Source organism: Malurus melanocephalus, unplaced genomic scaffold, assembly GCF_030028575.1.
Source record: "Malurus melanocephalus ecotype Western Australia unplaced genomic scaffold, MMel_1.1 scaffold_237, whole genome shotgun sequence".
NCBI classification, from domain to species: Eukaryota; Metazoa; Chordata; class Aves; order Passeriformes; family Maluridae; genus Malurus; species Malurus melanocephalus.
This window is the reverse complement of record NW_026623469.1, coordinates 736,700-752,806: the sequence shown is the minus strand read 5'-3', so window position 1 is coordinate 752,806 and position 16,107 is coordinate 736,700. Positions and strand designations below refer to the sequence as shown.

The 16,107-nt window shown below is 55.7% G+C and overlaps 1 protein-coding gene across 3 annotated transcripts in view; it reads left to right on the top strand.

Moving 5' to 3' along the window:
• Nucleotides 1-94: 94 nt before the first annotated feature.
• MID2 (midline 2) overlaps nt 95-16,107 on the top strand; it is an 88,563-nt gene continuing 72,550 nt past the window's right edge. For all 3 annotated transcript variants that reach the window (XM_057375037.1, XM_057375036.1, XM_057375035.1), the window contains exon 1: nt 95-173. The gene's annotated coding sequence lies outside the window, so the exon portion shown is untranslated. The remainder of the gene's footprint in view (nt 174-16,107) is intronic.

Sequence of the window (16,107 nt, the reverse complement as noted above, 5' to 3'; positions counted from 1 at the left end):
TGCCGGCGGCGCCCCGGCCTCACCTGCGGCGGGGCGGGGCCAAGCGGGAGGGGCGGGGCCAGTGAGCGCGCGCTGCCCCGCCCCGCCCCGCCCCGTGCGCGCCGCCGCCGCCGCCGTGTCCCCGCGCCTCCAAGATGCCCGGGCAGCGGCGGGGAGGCTCCCGCGGGCCGCCGGTATGTACCGGCATTGGGGCGGGCGGGGGCAGCGGGGTGGGCCGGGCCGAGCCGGGCCGGCTCCTGCGGGTCGCCGATAGGTACCGGCATTGGGGCGGGAGGGGGTACCGAGCCGAGGGGGAGGTATGCTGCCACTGCGCGCCGGTAGATACTGGGGCGGGAAGAGGCACCGAGCCGGGCGTCGGGGCCCCGGCGCGGCCCTTTCCGCCGTTTTGCAGCAAGTGCCGGGGCGGGGGGTCCCGCCCTTCCCGGGAGCCGGTGCCCGTGGCGGCTCCCCCCGCTCCCAGTCGCCTCTTTTGGCTGCCGAGTGCGTCTGCCAGCCTGCCCCGGCACCTTCCGCCGCTTGGGGGGGAGACCCGGGTGGTCCGTCCCCGGTCCGGGCTTCCCGCGGCCTTCCCGGTCCCGCGGTTCGCCGGGAGCCGTCCTGCCGGGAAGCGGCGGTGCGTTACGGGCGGAGCGGGTACTAACTCGTCGGCCCCCGGATACCGCCTCCCTGCCCATGGTGTAGGGACCCTGCGCCCACCTCGTCATTCCCCTCGCCTGACTTTTACGGTGGCGAGTGTCGTATCCTTCCCGCCTTCCATGCCGGTGCCGGCACTTCAGATCCCGGCCGTTTGTGGTGCCGGGCTCCCGTCGCTGCCTCACAGCCGGTGCGGGCCCGATGCTGCCCTGATCGTCCTGATCGCCCCCCCGCCTCCCCGCAGCGCGGCTGRGATCGGATAAACTCCAGGGTCGTGCGAGTTAAACGGCAGCGGGCTCCGTGACCAGCGCTTTGGAAGCAGCAGAGAAGAGACACGGGCACTTGTGGTGCCGGGGGTCGGGGGACATTTSCGGGGTGTTGCCCGCGCTTTGGGGTATCACTGCTGGGCTGGCAGCGGAGTGTGTTCGCTCGCGCCGAGGATCTGTGGAGCTGCTGGAAAACGTGCCCCGAGTGACACCTCGTCCYCGCTTTATTTTTGTGTTTAGCCTCAAAAAACATTCCGATCGCAGGTTTATTGCCCCTRTGTGCGCAGTTGGCGAGCGCTAGAGCACAGCTGGCTAGGACTGGAGGGCGGCGAAGGGCCGTTCTGCCCAGCAGTCTGCGGAGTTTCTGGAGAGGGCAGATGGCTCTGGTTGCTCCGTCATTCCCTCAAGTCCGGACACGCCGGTGTTAATGGCTCCTGCCCTTCCTGGCTGTCGCCCAGGCCTCCTCAGTCAGCCCGGAGGTTTCGGCTAAGCTTTTGTTGTCGGAAGGCGGCTTCAAGGAGACCGGCTCTGCCGGAGGAGCTGCCGCAGCCGGCTGGAAACTGGCAGCGGTTCCTGGCGGAGCACAGGGCACCGTTGGCTCCTGGGTGGCAGCGGGGCACATCGTCGGGCAATGTCTGGCAAATCTGGGAGGTGCCACCGACGTGTCGACCCGCCTGTGGGGCATTGAGTGTGGGCTCGAGCTGTGCCTTGACCCTTCTGATGTGGTCAGCAGTGGCATTCTTCTTGTACCCCGTGCTGCAGCGATGCATGGTGACCCTCAGTCTGTGCTGGAGAGGCTTGTGTYAGAGCTGCCTCTGCTCCTGCGCTGCCATGGGTTCTGTGCTGAGGTTGTCACTGCTGCCTTTCACCATCAAGGAACAGATTTGAGGCTCCGTGCTTGGCTTGTGCTCCTGACCAGGGCATAATAAAACCGGCCACAGCATGGAGAGAGCAAGGCTGGCTCAGGCAGTAGTGCTGGAATGCTTTTGCACCAAGGGGATGTTCCCTGATGATGCTCCTCAGAARAGACAGTAAGTGCAATAGGAATACAAAGAGGAAGGATAATTGATGCACACGACAGCAGCAGCTGTCTTGGTTCAGGCAGGTGSTTACAGAGCCCTGGGTGTGCTGGCTGCTGTGATCAGAGCTGGGTCTGTGCCCTGTGCAGCTTTCCATGGCAGCCGGGAGGCTGTGTCTGTGCGCAGACCACATCCTGCCTGGTTTGGAAATGCTGCTTTGCAAAAGAAATGGAGCTGCAGTGGGTGATAAATCCCTGCCTTGCAGAGCAGAGCATGCACTGGCTGAGTTATGCTGGGCCCCGTGGCATAGGCACAGTGTCGGTGTATGTGTGTGTTTCTGAGCGGGCTGGGATCAGCCCATGGACCATGCAAGATTGATAAATTAGTTGCTTTTGAAGCCAGGATTATGTTGTCTCCTGCTTCGCTCCCTTGAGGGATGGATAGGTGTTCCCAAACCACCGCTGCGATTCCCCTGGACTCTCTGGRTTTCTGAGCTGTTGGCTGGGGCTTCTGTAGTGGGGAATGGGGCGTTGAACTTGAGTCAGCCCCTGRCTTCAGGGAGTTGGTGCATCCTGAGGGCCGGTCACTGGAGAGCTCGTGGCTGTCCCATCAGAGATGCTGGAACCAGAACTGTCCCTGCAGGCTGCACAGCTGGTTCATGAAATGAAGCTGATGAGCAGTGTGATTATTTGGTACCTCTGGARGGAGTTGCTGCTGCCGATAACAAATACACCTTTAGTAACAGACCCTTCCCTGCTGAGAACCCCTCTGAGGCTGGTGCTCCCTTGTTGGGGTGAGTGGGTCTGTGGCTGCTCCTCTGAGCTCCCTCCCTCCTCTAAGCCCTGGGGAGGCTAGAGCCTGTGTTGCTGCTTTCCCTTGTTTTTAATGTTCTTTGCCTGGAAAGCGAGTGTGTGCTACAGCCTAATGAGTGCCTGGCTGTACTGTCATCTTGTGTGAGCGAGCAGCTCCATCGGCCCCTCTGATTAGCGAGTAGACACATGGGCATGCAGATGAATGGTCTCAAGCTGCTGCTTCCAATGCCGTTGCTTGCCACTGTGGAGCCTGAATCCCAAAATGCCAGGGCAAGGAGGTCAGCAGCAGGAGAATGGCATGTCTGTGTGGCTCTGAAAGGCGCCTTGTGCTGTGTGAGGGCAGAGGGCTCTGGCGGTGTGCAGGGAGCGTCTCACCCCCAGATCCTGGGTGCCTGCCTTTGTTCTTATAGGGTGCTGGAAACATCGGGTTGGATCGTCGTGCCATGCCAGCAGCCCTGGACCTGCGTCTCATGCCTGGGTGCAAGGAGGGGGACAGTGCTGAGCCATGAGCTTGTGGCTGTGTCATGCTTACGAGGATGTGGGGGAGAGTTGGGTGTGCTGCAGTCCCGGCTTTTGGGGGGCCAGTGGTGGGGTCCTGCCAGCATTGGCAGGATGTGGTGGCTTCAACATCTGCCCTTCCCCTGTCTTCGTCCCAGCCCCTGGCCCAGGGAGCATGGCCGGTCGCAGAAATGCCCTTTTTGTGCCTCTGGATATGCTGCACTCTCAGGAAAGAGCCAGTTGTGCTCCCTGGCAGCTCATCACTGCTTTCACTCTGGTCCCAGTGGGTCCTGTGGCCAGGGTGGTGACAACCTTGCCGTTTTTTACTGGGGCTCCCAGCTCACTGCTGAGGGGAAGGCAGCCCCCAGCCCCCAGTAATGCCCATCAACACAGCAGAGGGAGGAGTGGGTTGCTGGCCCCCAGGACCACTCCAGCCAGGGGATGGGGCTGGGTRACAAAAGGCTGGGGTGCAGCTGAGGCTGGTGGGAGGGTCAGGCTGGATCACTTTTTATCTCCTTTCCATGCAGTCTCAGCTCAGTGGTGCAGTAAGCCTCCATGCAGCTCACTGGTCCCCCATGTCACTGTGCGCTTGGTTTCCTTCCCCAGCAAACAAACCAGAGGTGCCAGGAGAGTGGGTGACATTCTCTCTGCTGGGGGAGTTTCCTGTATCTCAGTGCTGCTGTCATCCCTCTCATAGAATCATTGAATCGGCTGAGTTGGAAGGTACCCATCAGGATCATCCAGTCCAATTCCTGACCCTGAGGAAGACACACCAAGAATCCCAATATCTGCCTTAAAGTGTTGTCCGAGTGCTTCTTAGCTCTGGCAGCCTTGGRGCTGTGACCACTTCCCTGGGAAGCTTATCCCAGTGTTCACCCACCCACTTCATGAGAAAACATTTCCTGATGTCCATGTCCAACCTAAATATGTCCCTGTTCCCCTTTCCTTCCTCCTATATAATGTTCCTCTCTTCTGTGTGTGTTTGCTCATAGGGGATGTTGGCTGTCCCAAATGTCCTCTGGTATTACACCAGTGGCTGCTTCCAGAGGCCAGGACTGAGGAGGGGACACTGCACCACTGCAGGTGCCATCCCTTCTCCCCTTGCCCAGGTGTGTCGGAAAGGCCAGTGTGTTCTGTGTCTGCTCCCACTTCAGCCAGGGCTGCCCTCGCATGGTTCAGGAGTATTTTGGGCTGTGCCGAACTGGGGGAGCCTCTTAAGTCAAAGTGGAAAAGGCTTGAGATGATTTTGATGGAAACTGTCTATTATTGAAGGTGGGCTGGCTGGGAGGTTCCGGTGAGGAGCTGCTGCCAGAGCCCAACACAGCTGCCAGGTCTTCCCGACTGGGTGGTGGCAACTGGCTTGCTTCTTTTGGGGCATTTCCCATGGGATTTCCGCCCTTGGACAGGAAAAGGGTGTGGATGAGATCCGGCTGGAATGGAATCTCAGCCAGAGCGGCCTGTGAATGAAAGGGGACACTGCTATGTGGGTTAAATTGCTTCTGAGTTTTTTACTCTCAAAAGAGTACAGTGAATGAAAGGAAGTGGGGGAGAGGAAGGGGGGAGTTGTGTAGGTTTTTGTTTGTTTCTTTGGGGGAGTTGGAGTTTTTGATTTTTCTGAGATTTTTTAACAGCTATTGTAGTTGGATGCTGCAAGCTCTCAGGTCTCAAAACTCTGTATTTTATAAATCTCAGAGTCTGGAGACTGCTAGAAGGGGGRAAAGGAAAATCCAGAGGCTTGTGAAAAGCCAGTATGAGAAATAAATGGAAATTTGCTGCATCAGTGAGAGCCTGAGGGCAGATCCAAGGGACGCATGTTGCAGCCATGCAGGAACAGATACAGCAGATCCATGTGGTGGCTGCATCAGGGGTCCCCCAGCTTCACACACTTTCCCTGGGATTCCAAAATGAAATGGCTCCATGCCTCTGTGSAATGTCATTATTGTTATGTATAACTGAGATTCATGTCTAAGAGGGAAATTAATTGCTCAGTCTATTTGTCTATTGCTCATTTTGCAGATGGAGGAACYAGACCACGATGGGGTAATGGCCTAGAAATTAAATTTTGCTTTAATACACAGATGCAATTTTGAGTTGGTTGACTGAAGTGGAAAAAATTACATTCAGGCAGGTGGCAGAGGCCTGGCTGGAGCAGGGTTGAGGCCCAGGGCGATCAGTGTTAGACCAGTGGTGGCACGGGAGAAGGTGGGACGTGTCAACTCTCCAAGGTGCAGCCTGCAGCATCCTCTGACAGCACAGCACCGGTATTGAGGAATCAATTAGCTTTCTGCGATTTCAAAGAGACACAGAGCAGCTTAAATGTGTTTCAGGGATGATTCTCAAAGAACCCTACAAACCTAGTTGTGTAACAGGACTGAATAAAGTGAGACAGGGAAAGCGGTCTCAAAGATTCTCAAGAGCCCAGAGCAGGAGTGGGCTTGGGCAGTGGCACTGGCCTTTGAGCTCGTGGTGTGGGGCAGCTGCTCTGGTTCACAGCCTCCTGGGAGGGAGAAATTTGCAGGASTTTTGAGCTGCAGTGTGACCTGGCTCAACACTTCTTTAAGGAGCAGGCAGGGCTTTTGGCTGGATGCTGCGGTGGCTCAGGCTTCCACCCGCACTGTTGTGCTGATGCTGAGCCCCAGYGTGACACGGCCACGGTGGCACTGATGGCTGCGGTGCTTGTGCTGCCTGGGCTGCCCCTGCCCTGGGATTTGTTTTGCCCACCAGGTTATCCAAGGCCCTGGGAGCTGCTCTCTGGCCTCTTTCTCAGCAGTTTCTCTTCAGCACCAGCTGGAGGCAGGTGGTGTGGGAGAGGGGGAATAAGGCACATGAGGGTGGCAGGAGTCTGCAGTATCCGTGCAGTGGGGAAGGAATAGGCACAGGAGCTTCACGTAGCTCCTGTAAGTCCTCCAGAGCCCCAGCACTGGGCCTGTTTCCCATGCAAGAGAGCAGATGTGGATCCAGGCTTTGAAGTCCTGCATAAGGGGTTTTACCCTGGTGGGACAGCCAAAAGTAGCCATGGCTGCTGGTGACTGTGGCCCTGGTACTGTGTATTTGGACAAGGTGTCTGCATCTTCTTAACTCCTTGCATCTGTCTGAGATCTCATGGGAGAAGATGTGGGGGGTTTTAACTGTGAGATTGGTGAAATGCTGCCTGGACAGGCTTTGGTGTCTCTGGCTGTGAAGGTATTTGGAGCCCTGTGGGTCATGGTCCTGGGCAGCCAGCTCCAGGTGACCCCAGGAGAGCAGGGCTCAGTSTCCATCCCCAGAGCTCCTTGTGGACCTCAGCGAATTCTTACCTGGGAGCGTGGTGTGCCAGCACAGTGATGGTGTTCCCCGGGCGCAGCAGGAATCCAAAAGCTCTGGCCTACTGCAGGAACACACGGGCTCAGGCCACATAATGGCATTTTGTTTATCTTGAGCAGCTGCTGTTGAAGCCGGCGCGGGGGAGCCGTGGGAGCTGCTGTGGCAGCACGTCCCCAGAGCAGCCTGTGTGCACGTCAGGGTCTCCCCGAGCCCAGCTGGAACGCTTGTAGCACAACATTGCCAGGGTTTCTCCTCCCTTGCTGCACYGTTCCTGCAGCTGAATGGTGTGTGCAGGGCTGGAGCACCAGGGTGGGACCCCAGCCGGCTCGGAAACTCCTCTGGAACCTCGCCTTGCACTCTCCGATGGTGTCTCTCACTGCCTGTGTTGATGTTTTCCCCTCGCAGAAAACAAGCTTTGAGATTTTTTTTAGCTTGGAGGTTTTCCCTGGCTGCAGTGGCTCCTGCTCAGCTTCCTGGTGCTGGAAGTATTTGTGTGTCTGCAGGGGGGAGAATGGGATGGGGTTTGTCTGGGAGGAGGGTGTTGAGTGCTGAGCTCTGTGACTGGGTTAGGGGCAATACTCCAGAGTGTTCGTCTTTTCACATTCCTTCTCCTCCATGGGAGGTGGGATGTGTCCTCTGGGATCCCCATGACCATGCCTGACATTCTTCAGGATCCCTGCTTCTCTGTGCTTTGCCTCTCAGGCTTGTTTTTTCTCCTGAGAAATCTTCTGTTTCTCCCTGATGARGGCTAGCCTCTCCCAGGAATAGGCCCCTTGTTTTTACCCTCTGTGATTTTTCTTCTTGGCCTCTGAATCCAAATCAGATCCTTGCTGGCTTCTCTGTTGTCCCAGCATTTGGGCTGCCTGGTGCCAGCTGGAGAGCCTGCAGATAGTGCAACACTGAATTTCTAGGAAGGACATTGCTCTGGTCAATGGCTCTGTTGTTGGGAAGGGAGGAGCCCAGCTTTTGGCTGGCATCAGAGGGTGCTGTATGGGTGCTCATCAGAGGGTGCTGTATGGGTGCTGGTGCTGTCACCTTCCTGTCCCGTCTCCACATGTGACATGTTTGTGGTTTTCTGGCATTAAATCTTTCAGCCTTTTTCCAACCTTTTTATCTGACTCCTGAAGTCCTTTAGCAGCTCCATCTCATGAATAATCATCGCAGTATTACAGCCCTGGCCCACATGTTGGGAAGTGACTCAGATGATCTGTGGAGTCATTCAGCAGTGGCAGGGTGACCTGTGTCACCGGTGTCACAGAGGAGGTGCCACATGGCTGGGGACTCCACAGCCCCTTGGCCATGCTGGTGCTGCTGTGGGACCAGATCCAGCTCTGGCTCTGGCCTGGTGTCCTTGCTGCATGTGGGGGTGACAGCAGGCAGAAGAGGGGCCTTGGAAAGCTGYGCAGTGCTCCAGCACTTGGATGAGGGAGACCATGGGCCTGCCAGACTGATTATATATCTGTACATATAACACTATTATTTTTTAAACTCTTTTGCTCCTGTCTGTACTTTCGCAAGCTTCTGGACACCGTTGTGGTCAGTCCTGGAGTGACCCTGCAGAGTGCTGTGCTCCCTTCAGAACCCTAGGAATTTGTGTCCACCTGTTATTCCTCAGGGGCTGTGAGCTTTGCCTCTGTGTGCAGAGCTTCAGCAGCTTCTCACAGGGAATGGAGAGTGTCRGATGCTCTTGGAGGCAAAGGCGCCTTTGTGTCAAACCTCCTGCGAGGCTCAGGCATCATCTGTGATTGTGACAAAGGCAAAGTTCTGAGCGTTTTGGGTTCCTTTCAGATCATTAAAGAACTCATCAGCGTATGAGAGCAGGTATTGTCGGTGCTGTGCCTCTTGTCACCAGAAGCCTCTGCCTCCCTCCGGCAGCCTGCAGGGAGGGAGCGGGGATGGCAGGAGGAAATTACCTTTGTAGATACCTGCTTCATCTCCTGAATTGCAGCTGAGTGGAGCTGAAAGAGATGGCAGGCAGATCTGCAGCTCCTGAATGCCGCCAGAATTACTTTGGCTGTCCCTCAGAGCAGGGAGGAGAGATGCAGCGTAGTGGAGCCAAGCAGGCTGGTAACAGGGGTGATGGAGGCAACCAGCATGGTCCAAATCCTCCATAAACTGGGTAGGGATGGTGGAGTTTTGTTTGGTGTGCTCTGGGATGCAGCCTGTGCTGGGTTGAGGGTTGTTCCCTGGCCCATTGCTGCAGGCTGATCCATGGGGTGATGGGGTGAGCTGCATGATTCTCCCTTGGTTGTGTGAGCTCTGGCCCTGCCCTCAGCAGTTAATGCCCTTCCTGGCATGAGCCATGGCAATCCATGTCCTGCAGTGGCACAACTGTGCTGGTGTCCTCGGCTCAGGGAGCCACTGCTGGGTGGCTGGCGAGTGAGCTTGGGGCTGATCCCAGAGGACACAGTGTGGTATTGCTCATGGAGCATCCTTTGATGCACCTCATAAAGTCTGAAGAAMGCCACTGTGGGTGTTGGTGRCATTCAGAGCAGAGCATGGGACAYGGGGATGGGCAGTGCTGGAACCACATCCTCTTCTCTCTAGAGACCCGGCCCCTTGGCAGGGGATATGGCAGGGAGAGGCTGGRCCAACGGAAATGGGTGTYTTTTTGTTTATAAATGTAYTTTATTTTGAGATGAAGGGCCAAAGTGTTCCTGTGCAGAAATAGTGAGGGTGGAGAGGCCTCACCAAAGAGATGCTAATGGTTTTGAGTCACCTCAGAGTGCAGGAGCATTTTGTCTTGAAAGGCCTGCTTTAMTGTACTGGGATAAGTGTCAGGGGAGCGCTGCGTCCCTCTGTCATTCCGCAGCTCCGGGAGGAGGACTGGGAGATCTGGCTGGTCTGCAGAGCAGTCTCATGGGACTGGGGTAGGAAAAAGGATTAAAAATTGCTGTGATTTGGAAACAAGCCCSAGCTGGGCCTTGTTTGGAATGAGGAGGAGTTAACTGTAGGAACAGCAGTTCTGTGGCATCCTCTGGCTGGTGGCAGAGGGAGGCACGGGGGTCCCTTCCCGGTGGCAGCATGGGGTGCCTTCCTGGCATGATATGGGAGCTCTCCTTGCMGTTTGCTCGTGGCTAATCTAGAACAGCATTGGCATCGCTGGCTGTGCCATGCTGGAAGCGAAGCACAAGTGGGGCACGGGGGCAAGCTCCATCTGCAAACCTTCTGCACTGAGATCCTCGGTGTATGCAGGCCCACAGCCCCCAGCTTGAGCTGGGGTGGCTTTGGGAAAAACGAGACTCTGAGGCTYGTCTTTGTGTGCCAGCCTCTTGCCCAGATAAGCCTGGAATGGTGAAGCCCCAGGCTGAGCCCTCGGCAGCAGCAGCTCCCCTCCTTTGAAATCATTAGTCTCTTTTAGCTGGCCCGGGAGCCCAATTACTGGGTCTGAGTGCCTCTTTCTGAGCATTAAGGGGGAAGGGTGGAGAGGAGGGTATAAARGTCCAAAATATCGGCTACCTGCATTGTTTCTGCGCTGGGCATCAGCRCTAATTATCCTGCTATTGTCTCCAGTTCCTGCAGGAAGTTTTGTTTATCCTTTCAGCCTCCCAGGAATGCAACCCAAGGAGCTGTGCAGATATATTTAACCTTGTACAGAGCTGCACAATGGCCTTTGGATTTCCTGACTCTATGGTATCTGTCAGAAGTGCAGCTGATCTGTTTTGGGATGGGGAGGTTGGAGAGGGTGTCGGGTCAGGACATAGACAAGGCTCAGGGCTGACTCCATCTACAGTGTGAGGCTGGGATCTGCCAGAGGGTTGGAACTGTTTCTGTCCTGCTGCCACACTGAGCAGCAAAATGGGCCTGAAACGATGTCACTGGCAGTGTGTGTTCTCATGGGCTAYGTGGTGCCGGGGCACATGTGCTCCTCAGAGCTCTGTCAGGACACATGGCAGCCCTAAGCTGGTGGGGATGTCACAGAGCCTTTGGTTCAGACAGCAACTGCCATCCCTTGCAGAGCTGCTCTTGCTCCCATGGTCCATTAGTTTTAGCCCTTCCCAGCACGGGTCAGGCSGTGCAGAGGGGCAATGCCCAGGTCGGAGGCTTAGTGGTGGGATGCTCCTCTCAGACTCTGTGCYTTCTCTGGGGTGGGATAGTACTGGGCAGGGGGAACCCCCCTTCTTTGTTTGAGGATCTGTTATTCCATCCCCCAGAGAACATCTCTGCAGCAGAGCTTTAACTTCTGCACAGCACAAGGGGCCCTGGGCAGCACTSGTGAGGGGCCACCTCCTTGCTGGAACACACTGGCCCATTGCTGTGTCGTGCTCACGTGGCAGCAGCACTGGTACCATCCCAGGTGTGGGTCTGTGTCTCCTGGCTGTTTCTCATGGTGGGCTTTGCCTTCAGGAGCCCAGCCTTGCCTTCACTGTGGTCATGCCTCTGCACYTCCTTGAGCTCTGCTCCTCTGTGGTTGAGCAGTGCCCGTGTCCTGCGCTGGGGCCTGGTGTCCTGTAGGAAGCACTGGAATGGGGATGTAACCCTGGTGTGCCTGGTGGGGTGCAGACCCTGAAGGATGCTGGTCTCCTAGGCGGCGCTGAAGCTGTGAGCAGTGGAGCCAACTGTGCTGGGGTTTGCCTTGCAATGTGCTTCACCTCAGCAAGACGGATCTCTGTGCAGAGCTGGATGATCTCCGCGCACCCATCTGGGGGATAAGAGCCATGACTTGCTCTGGAGCCCAAAGGTTATTCCAGAGCACCAGCTGCCACTGCAGCCATGCTCTTCCTCATCCTGGCTGTGCTAGAGGCTGCTGGCTGTGGTAGGGATGAGGCTGGAGCTGTATTGCAGGCAGTGGCTGAGGAAGAGGGGAAGGATGCAGATCCACAGGGTGCACCTTGTAAAAGGCTCAGATCAAAAGGCTGCTGCCATGTGTGGTCTGGCAGGAGCCAGCTGGGATAAGGGCTGCTTTCAGGAGCTGTTGGTGCAGACATGAGTGTTGGGATTGCTTGCCTGCCACACAGCATCGGCTGGAGAGGCTGACAGGGCAGGGTGGCAGGAGAGCAGAGAGCTGCAAGAGAGGTAAGGGAGGGGAGGCCATGGTGAGACCTGGAGGAGTGGAGTCCTGTGGCAGGAGGACAGGGACAATTTGCAGGGGCCGTGGCAGGGCTGCCAGGGCTGTATGAGTGCTGGACGTGACGGTTGGGTGGCATGCCCAGTCCTCYGCTGCTTTTCTCAAGAGCCAGGCTGGAAGGGGGTCACTCACACCTGTGATGGCCTTGGAGGGGTGGGGCTGCTCCCACTAAAGCTGTGTGTTTGCAGATGTCCCTGGCAGTGCCATGGCCTCCCCTCGCACCTCTCAGCATCACTGTGACCCTCCAGCTTTAGCTGGGGTTTCAGCCCCCAAGCTGTGGTGACAGCTGCTGGCAGAGAGGCAGGGGCTGTGGGTTTTGGCATTGCAGGGGGAATGGGACGGATGGAGGGATGGAGGGATGGATGGAGGGATGGAGGGATGGATGGAGGGATGGAGGGATGGATGGAGGGATGGAGGGATGGATGGATGAATGAACAGACAGATGGATGGATGGATGGACAGACATACGCAGTGTGTGGGGAAGAGGGTTGCCATGGGCTGTGACCTGCCAGAGGCTGAACCTGGCTGCTGCAGCCCCAGGTTTCACAGATTAGGGAGGGGGGTGCTGGGGACCCTGGGGAGCTGCTGTCTTCCCCAGGTATTGGACACAACTGTGCTGTGCTCCAGGGACATGCTACGTCAGAGGGGCTGGAGAGTTGCCCTGGGCCTTTTGTATCCTGTCAACCCACAAGCCACTGACAGAGATGGCAGGGGAAGGTTCCCACACCGTGTCAGTGGGAATTGCCCCATAATGTCCCAGAGGACAGTGTGCACTGTTGCTGCCTGGGGTGTCTTCAAACTACTGTAGCTGATGAGGAATCCACATGGCATGATTCCTGTTATATGGCTGCGGGAGCTGGGGAGCCCTTCCCGATCCACCCTGCAGCTCAAGGACTCCAAATGCCACATGCCCTGGGAGCCCTTGGTGGACACCTGCTGTGCTGAGGCCCTGTGGGAGCACTCCAGGAGCTGTCACCTCCCTGGGCACTGTTTGTTTCTACAAAGAGGCAAAATCTTCTCTTGTACCATGATATCACTGGAGATCAAATAGAGGATCGTTGTTTCCTGCTTGCCTCTTTGACATTGTGGAGTTGAATGAGGTGGAGACCTCATAGGTTTTAGCTGGATCATCCTTGTCCCATGCAGGAAACCAAGACAAAGTCCTGGAGCTGCTRCTGCTTCCTTGTCAACATCTCTGTGAAATCCCAGTAATCCCTAAGGCTGKCACTGGCATGGGAGAACAGGGAGCATGGCTCAGCAATGGCTTGTGTCCGTTTGCAGTCAKGACCCTCTCAAATAACACATTTTACCTCATCCTATGCTGCAGTCCTGTTGGGWTGGACAAGTGTGATGTCAGTAGCTGGTGTTTAACATTGGGCCCAAAAGCTGCTCCTGTTTCCCAGGGCCCTCCCCATATCCTGGCCYGCAGGAGCAGGGCTCATTGTTCCTCTTTGGGAGTGGATGCAGGGGGAAGGTTTTGTGGCATTGCCAGAACCAGTGGATGATCCATAGATTTCTGCAAGCTGTGAGTGGATTGCTGGCCTTTTACACCAGTGAAGTGTTGGGCTGTGGGGCTGGCGGGAGGGGAGGGTCATCAGCACATGCTGGGCGGGGGCAGCATCTTTGGGATGCTGGGGMGAGTGTGCTGGGGCAAGGGCTCCTGGGGTGTGTGGAAACCACTGGAATCCCTGCAGGAGTGGGTGGTGGGAGTTCTGGAGCTGCTCCGTGAACGGAGAGATGTTATCAGAAAGGAGAAAGAAAGAAGTGGGGATAGAAAATGCAGCACCTGAAAGCAGGGAAGCAGTTCCCCCAGGACAGGATTAGGGATGAGGGACCTGCTGCTGCCAGGAGAGAAGCACTGGCTGGGGGTTKTGCTGGACCAGGGTGCTGATGTGCAGCTGGAGCACCCCAGCTTGGATCTGTGGCTGCATATTGGTAACTGAGCCTGATGTGGAATACATACATTGAGAATAATCCCTTTTGTAGCATCAGGGGGAGGAGAAACCCCATCCAAAACTAGCTGTTCAAGCAGCGTGGGCAGAGGTGATCAGGGCACCCAGTAGCATGTGGGGGCCCTCCCCAGCCTTGGTGCCTGACAGGAGACATTCAGGAGTAAGCAGATTTTGTGATGGAGCAAAATGGTCTCRTCCCATCAGTGAAGGCAGTGATGARGGTGAAATTCCCAGAGGCAGTAAGGTGGTGTGCAAATGGAGCAGTTAAAGAGCACAAATGGCGAGTGTGTGGTGGGCTCTGGTGGCTCTTCTGGAGGGTTCAARAGTGAAGCAGGTGAGCTGCCAGCAAACAGGGATCTCTCATTGAAGGGAARTGCTATGTGGGGACACAGCCTCTTGGCTCTGTCCTTCATTTAAGAGATGCAGGGAGAGCAGTGGGAATTATGTGGAGCAACTTTGTTTTAGCACCAAGCAAATTGGCTTGGAAAATAATTAAAGCTAGTATGGAAATGCTGCTTTGCTGCTTTAGTTTGATGGATTAGGGACAGCAACATTGGCTTTTRTAGGGGAAATCCATTTTACTGCAGCAGAGGATGTTCATTTTCTRGTATGGCAATAAAGTGATTGGGGAGGGCAGCTGGGAGGTGGATCATCGGGATTTTCAAAAAGACTCAGACAAATTTGCAGAGTTACTAAGGCAGGAGTGGTGGGAGGAAAGGCCCAGTTCGAGTTCTTTTTGGGGTGTTTAGGTGTGCTGGGAAGGGAGGAGCAGTGGCAATGGTATGACCAAGGGGTGCTCTGTGCTGGCTGCCGGCTTTGAGCTTCAAATTCGATGTTAAAAATGCACAGCTGATAAATAGAGCCTAGAAAAATGAGGTAAGGCTGGATGTGAATTRTCTGGAGGAGGCTGCCGACCTCCCCTGTGCCAGGGCTGCTTTGCTCAGGTCAGGAGCTGTTGCTGATGGCAGCTGGGGGCTGTGTTCCCTCCAGCACCCCGCTTTTCCTGGGCAGGCCTACCCAAGGGCACATCCAGGGAATCTGGTTGGGAGGGCTGATGCTGGCAGGAGTGCAGGGTCATGGACAGGGCTGGGGGAGTGCAGGGGCGACCTGTCCCCCTCGAGGTGCAGAATGGGTCCCTGCTGTCATGGGAGCTGTGCTGGGCTCCTCAGGAACGGGATGTGGCTGCTGCACGGGCTGTGCTGGCCTCCCCTCAACAGTGATCCAATTTTGAACTAATTTTCCCGAGCACAACAAAAAGCATAGAGACAACTGCTGCCCAGATTTTGTATCCTGCTGTCACGGAGCCAATTAAGGAAAGGGTTGCCATATTTTATTACTTTTTTCGTTAATGCACGGGTGGAGCAGCATAGCTCTTCTAAAGCCTCATTCTTGGAAGGGGCTAAGTAATCTCTGTTGGAGCTTTTTAGGGGGGAGGGGAAGGGAAAAAAAAGAGGGGGGAGGGGAAATAAATAAATAATTACACTTGGTGTGTAAAATACCAACCTGCAGAATTAACATTTGTTTGAACAGGTCTGGATATCCTGATGTGCAACTCTGAAGGCTGTCTAAGCTCTGCCCAGGGTTGGTGCTGAGGGAGGTCAGAGGGAATTTGTGTCGAATTGGAAAACATGGGTAAAAATGGGGGTTGGGTGCTGCTCAAGGGGAAGCGTGAATTTTGAGTTGGTTGCCTGGGCCCTGAGGTGATGTACACCAGGATATCCCCCCTCCCAGCTATGGGGTGATGTGGGCAGCCTCCTTCCTTCCATGTCTCTCCTTCCTTCTCCCCTTGGTGCCAAATCTCTGCATCGCTYCTGACAAACCTCTGAGCATGAGACAGTGTGTTTGGCTTTGATCTTGTGAAAATAATAATTTGGGAGAAGAGGTGGGGGAACCTTTGTATCCAAGAACCCTTGGTGTGGCTTKCGAAGAGTAACCTGTGCATCCCTTGGACTCACCGTGCTCCTGCTGCTCCAGGTTGGCACATGGGTTTTGGAGCCCACCTGGGCTGGAAGTAAAAGCAGCAGTCATTGTGTCCCAGGGGACCTGGCACTGGCTCCTCACTGGCCTTGCAGCACTCTCAGCTCTGCCCACTCCAGGGTTTGCTGCTTTTCYCTATCTCTTCTGTTTTGTTAGTCACTGATTTTTTTTTTCCCCTCTCTTTTCCTTGGGTTTTGGGCGAAGCTGAAATCAACACAAAAATGTTTGGTTTGATGCCATGTGTTGTTAAACTGCTGCTGCTGCACATCGTCATTGCAGGCCAGCATGGACAGGGTCGCTGACCCTTGGGCACAAGTGACACAGGGCTGTCTGTAAACTGTGTTAGATTTTATAACTTTTATATTTAGGGAGTTAAAGACTCTAAAGAAAGTAGATTTTAATCTAATCAGCTATTCCTTGTACTGTGTCAATCCTGGACATCAAAGAGAACATCAAAGTGAGAGGTACGAAAGGCTCTAATGGCGGCATGGCTGCTTTGCCAGGTRCAGACCTTGGAGCAGGGCTCTCCTGCCTCCTCCGAGGGTCCTCCTGCACCTCCTGTGCCTGCTGCTGTGCTGC